At 39.0% G+C, this 5,849-nt stretch overlaps 1 pseudogene across 1 annotated transcript in view; it reads right to left on the minus strand.

Moving 5' to 3' along the window:
- Window positions 1-711: 711 nt before the first annotated feature.
- LOC149102127 (adenosine receptor A2a-like) overlaps window positions 712-5,849 on the minus strand; it is a 15,972-nt pseudogene continuing 10,834 nt past the window's right edge. Inside the window, exon 2 of the transcript XR_016202558.1 lies at window positions 712-4,115. The product of XR_016202558.1 is annotated as an adenosine receptor A2a-like (transcript). The remainder of the gene's footprint in view (window positions 4,116-5,849) is intronic.

A 5,849-nucleotide genomic window follows, 5' to 3' on the forward strand; every position in this document is an offset into this window, starting at 1 on the left:
GTAACAGTTGGTGCTTAGCGATATGCTACTATTGTGGTGTTCCTGGGTTAAGTATACACGTATACGTAACGAAGGAAATCAAACATCTTGTGTGTGTTCATGTTGTGATTTTGGCCCGTTAATTATGCGGATTTTTCTGACCTTGACCGTGAGCCGTCATCTTGAAATAGAACTCTATTTAGCCGTATGTGCCTTATGGCATAAAGAGATATAGATAGATAGATAGATTAAGCGGCCACCCTCGGGGAAATTGGAGGTGACCGCTTAATAGTGGTTTGCTGCTTAATAGGGGTTGGTGTATTTTGAATATTTTTTACCATCGGGTTAATTAACTGCTTGCTAAACATGGAATCATGGTTTTATGAGGCGTCCCTTTCTATTTCAGACTATTTTCCATCATCACCTTTTCCAAAACGAACCAATGAGGGGTGGCCGCTTAATAGAGTTTCGACTGTATATCATTGAGTCTCTGTACGAACAGAACACATGAGGAGACAAACATAATTTAAGGAGAGAAGTCCATGCGCTTTGATAGTCGTGTCTTTGCGGCAATCGAAGGAAACCGGGCATTCTTCAGCACCAAGGGTTTTATGAATCTCTACCCCATGATTTACTTCTTCGTTGCCTCTCAGACATTGTTTGATGTTTCTATTTTAACTTTTATTTGACTAATTTACATTTCTGCATTCCAGAATTAACGCTGACACGGTATTTCCACTATCAACTTTTATTTTAAGTCGCTACAGCAGATTAATGAATATTATTTACACATTTATACTCTTAGCAAGTATTAACACCTATTAGTTAAACAATTACAATGCAGCAGTTCTTTCATTAGGTAAACAATATTTTTCCACATCGTAAATTAATGAGCTTGGAAAAAGTTAAAGTATGAAACCCACCAAGATCTAGAGTTGAAAATGATCTAGCTCATTTGAGCATAGTGCAACATTAGATTTTGAATGAAATATCTACAAGAAGAAACAAAAGTTGAGAAAATCTGACTTTCGATTAGAAATATGATGTTTCCGTCGAGTTATAGAAACACGAGTGAAAGTGTTTTGAGAACGAGAAATGCTGTGGGAACAAGGCGCCAGGCGAGTGTTTCCACAGTATTTTCGAGTGTTGGGCGTCACTAGTTCAACCGTTATCCTGTGCATTTATATTTGACGAGGTTACCTGAGTACTGTTTATACATAAAGCGATATTCATATTTTATGTATGCTGGCTAGTCCTTAACAAATGTTTTTTGCCGACCCCTTGCTTGGTAAAATATCATTTCGTAATGCTTGAATGAATGACTGATGCGCTCTTGATATAACAGCTGCATCTAGATATATACCTTGTATATAACATCCCTTAAAATTCCCATAATAAATCCATAGATTTAATTTGTTCAAGGAACATTTCAGGTTGTGTTGGGGGTGGGGTGAGGGATGTTATTATCGGAGAGAAAATGTTTAGGTCTACATTTGGAAGAAATTTTGTGCTTCAATAATGCTACGAGCTTACAAGAATAATACAAGTAATAGTTCAGCTCTAAACATACGGATGTGAAAAACAAAACAAGTTTAACAGTCGATGTCAGAAATGAACAAGACAAGTGTTCGAGCATATCTAACAAGATAAAATAACACGGGCTGTACAGTAAGGGCCTCTGATGATCGAAAGAAGTTTAATCTTCTTTCTTTAAAAGCAATATATATGTTTCCGTTTTGATTAGCAATAGAGCGTTTTCACTCACGTAACCAGCAGCCATGCAAATTTATTGGAACAAAAGAAAGTGTTCACATAAGAAAAGAGTTGAACTCCCACAAGATTGGTTTAGTACACCAACATGGCCGCCGTTTCATTGTTTTAGAACACCAATATGGCTGCCATGACGTCATGTGAAAACGTTCTATTGGTTGGTTTTGGTTTTACGACACTCAATTGGAAATTGCTTTATAGATTGCAGCAAATCCAAAACCAGTCACTATTTGGCGCCTTTGTAACTTCTGGGCGGCATGAATTTTACAGGCGGTTTATGCTCAAGCATAAATCAAACACAGTGTTGACTGCAACTCCCCTACATGGGCTAAATAGGTTTGTGCGGCTCCAGAGAGTACGGTATTTTAGCCATTTTGGTAAGAAAAAGGGTATCGATATTAACCATTTTGGTTTCCAATAGTGTATGGTCTTGAACTCTAGACTTGAATTAGGTATGTTTTTTAGAGGATGCTAAGACCATCAACACAAACGCTTCACAATGCCTTTAACATCTGAACTGAAGAGCTAATTTTAAGGCAGGTCTGAAACAGGGTGTGGGTTTCAGGGTTAGGTCTTAAATAGAATATCGAATTTTTGATTAGGTCATATTAAAAATAATGTAGGGAAAATCGCAGATTTTGGTCTTAAATGCGGTAACGGTTTTGGGAAATGGGCTGCACACCCCCACCCCAATTTTTAGGGAGTACCTCGGGGGTACAAATAAACATTATTCTTACCCTGATTTCAGTTTTGTGCATTTTGCTGACGAAGTGACTTGCATGGTCCTAGCAAAGGTGGTAACATGTAAATAAGCAAAAATCATATGTTAAATTGGCGTGCGTTCTAATTAGAGTATTATAGTTACTGCGTATCAATGTAGGTTCTGACCGTTCTGTGTTCCAGTGAAGAGGTTTCTGCACAACATGTGACTCCTCACAACTTGGACTGCATCTTAGCCGACAAACTCTCCCTTCTCAATTTCGCCGCGTGAGCGCGAACCTCGTATTCCTGTAGATCGGCAAAATCTGATGCAAGAGCGCTCTGGGTCAGCGTGGAACGTCTGCAGCTGAAGTCGTTTGTGGCCTTAGGTCGGGGTTTGACAGATTTGAACACCATATTGTAGGTAGCCTTAAATCGATTGTTGCGGAACGCGAAAAGGAACGGGTTTAGCGCCGAGTTAAGGTAACCAAACATCAGCAGCACAATACGCACATCATACGGAATGTGGTTGGCACACGTCTTACATAGAGTGGCGACCATACTGATCGAGGAGTATGGAACCCAACAGCAGAAGAAAGCCCCCACAAAGATGGAGATGGTCTTGGCCGCTCGGACGTTTTTGGAATAAACCTTTTTTTCTTCTGTCGAACGTAGTTTTCGGCTCTCAGCTCCGCCAAAGTTGTGTTGCTTGCGAGCGATGAGATGAATCTTGATATATATGGCACAGGTTATCAGCAAAGGTAAAATAAAATTTAGAGAAGAACTGAGCGTCATGTACTCCAAGGGAAAAGGGAAATAACAGACGCTATTGTAGACGAACCTCTCTTCTGTTCGCCAGCCCATGATGGGAAGTAAAGCGAACAGCAAACTGTATAACCAGATAATGAGGCTGACAATCAAAGCCCTTTTCCGAGTCATGAAACTGGAACGGCGGAAGCGATTCAGAGGATCACTGAGACTCTTGTAACGATCAACGCTGATGGCCAAAAGGGTCAAAATCGAGGTGGGTACAGTGATGAGGTACACCGTGATCCAGGCCTTGCACATTATTTCTCCGTGCTTCCAATGCCATTGAAGAAAAAGTCCCTCAATGTCAAACGGCACAACGATAATCACGGTGAGAAGATGGAGAACGCCAACGAGAAAATAAAGAGGTTTGTTGGATTATTGCGAAGGTTCTTGTTGACGAGAATAGCGCAACAGACCAAGAGGTTTCCAATGATTGCCACAACTACGATTAGTATGTGACACGTCGCGACTGGATACACGAAGCTTGGCGAGAATGAGACAGTATCTGTTGAGCTTGGGGTTGCCTGTGGTACGGAAGTGTTGTTCATCTTTTGAATCGGAGGCTGGTCACAGAAAGTTTACCGTGGCAAGCTTTGGAAAAGCACACACTAACACTGGCACTTTTCCCAGTTGATTTCTTCAAGCGGCAGTTATTCTACGCTGTCCCAGTTTTTCTAGGCTTGTAGTGCAGGAAGTTTCACAGATCCTTGGACCGGAGTCTGTTGTGATTTATACGACAAACAAGGCGCCCGTTTGCCAAGTGCTGTCGGAAAGTTAACAGAATCTACTTAAAAGTGCTTGTCAAGACTAATCATAAGTTTAATCCACAGCCCTTGAGATATTCTCTCTTAATTGAGCTGAAAATGAAAAAAATAAAAAGCACTTCATTAAAAGCGGTATTCTCAAAGAAAAGGTTTATTTAAAAAAACAAAAAACGTTTAGGTCAGGCATGCGTATTGTAAGAGCGAAGTTCCTTTCTTCTGGGTAATACTAGATGTATTTTCAGACCCAACTTTGTATTCTGCTCTTTAAAGACTCAACTTCAGATCTGCCGTTACGAGAATTTATTACGAATTTAAAAATTAAAGTTGCAATTGCTTCACGTGGGCGTTTTAAAAATGAGCTGTATAATTTTTTCCGTTGGATAATGGTATTTTCTAGTCATTGCTACCCTTGAGTCAGTGGTAAACAAACATAATTCTGATTCTGGCTTTAATCTCTCAGAGACACATACATGAATACCGATAAGTCGTCAATATTACCAGAGTGAATTTTGAACTATTTATTAATTTCCAAGGAAGTTGTATATCATTGTGTGGTATGACTGCTAGCAGATAACATCAGTAACAGAAACTAATTTGTTCTATCGTTCTGTCAAAGCAAGGAATAAATAAAAATGCTGGGAAGACGGAAATGCCATTTATAGATATACTGATAACAAGTGCTTTTGTGAGACGCCAATTTTCGGCTAATATTAAGTGTGCTACCTCAAAGATGAAATCTTTCTACAGACATTAGACATAACACCAGGGATGTAAACTGAAAATGAGAAAAGAAGCCACCACGTAGAACACTCTTGCACGCATTTCAACGGACGAACTAGAGCCATCTAGATGATTTACATATATATATATTAGAAAAATGTCGGTTTTATCAGCCAATTTTGTTTCATTTCCTCTATTTCATTCTATGCAAAACAAAGCAATTCGTGTTCTATGTCAAAACTAGGCCCATAATGATTTATTTAAGAGAACTTTAATTTCTTGATCAACTTACAGTTGTAAGATTTGGGAAGATTTGGAAAAATGAAATTTCATGAAGAGTGCTAGAGGGCTTGGTCAGCAAGTGATCTTAATTGAATTCTAGAATGATCAAAGAAATTGTCTTGTACAAACTTAACGTTTTCCCGAGTTAATTTGCTCATGGGAAGGTCTCGACCAAAGAAGCGATTAAACGCTCTATCGACATCTCTAATTACTTAGTAAAACTAAAAAGGTTATCTGTTGATAAGTTTTCTTTCTTCTGAAAAGCCAAGTTCATCGAATGTCCCAAAACCAGATAAACAAATGGACAGAGTATATATATTTATATATATAAAAACGTTTGAAACGGGCAGAAAATACACCATTCATTCAAGGCTTTCTTGTGATTCTAAAAACGTGATCTATTTAGTTTCCTGCAAGAAATGTCGTTTACAGTACATAGGATCAACTACCACCGATGTTCGGGTTAGGTTTCGTAACCACAAGTCTGCTATGCTCACAAACAAAACCACTTGTGAGGTAGCAGTACATTTCAATAAAATTCCACACTCCTTGGATGATTTTGAATTCCAATGCATTGATCAGGTACAGGCCCCTAATGACTCAGACGAGATCGATAGGTTTTTAATTACGAAAGAGGCTTATTGGAGTGCTCAACTGTTCTCTTTGGCTCCCCATGGCTTAAATAAAAGAAAAGAATTTCACTCCAAAAACAGAATTTGTTATTATTAACTTTCTCTTGTGTAAATATGCGTTCGCGCCATAAGGCAGTTCAAAGGCCCTTCCTTGGATTTTGTCAGCTTTTTGGGTGTTAGGTATGCTCAAAGG

This window comes from Orbicella faveolata, unplaced genomic scaffold, assembly GCF_042242905.1.
Source record: "Orbicella faveolata isolate gen_17 unplaced genomic scaffold, um_ofav_v1 contig_36, whole genome shotgun sequence".
Classification (NCBI taxonomy): Eukaryota; Metazoa; Cnidaria; class Anthozoa; order Scleractinia; family Merulinidae; genus Orbicella; species Orbicella faveolata.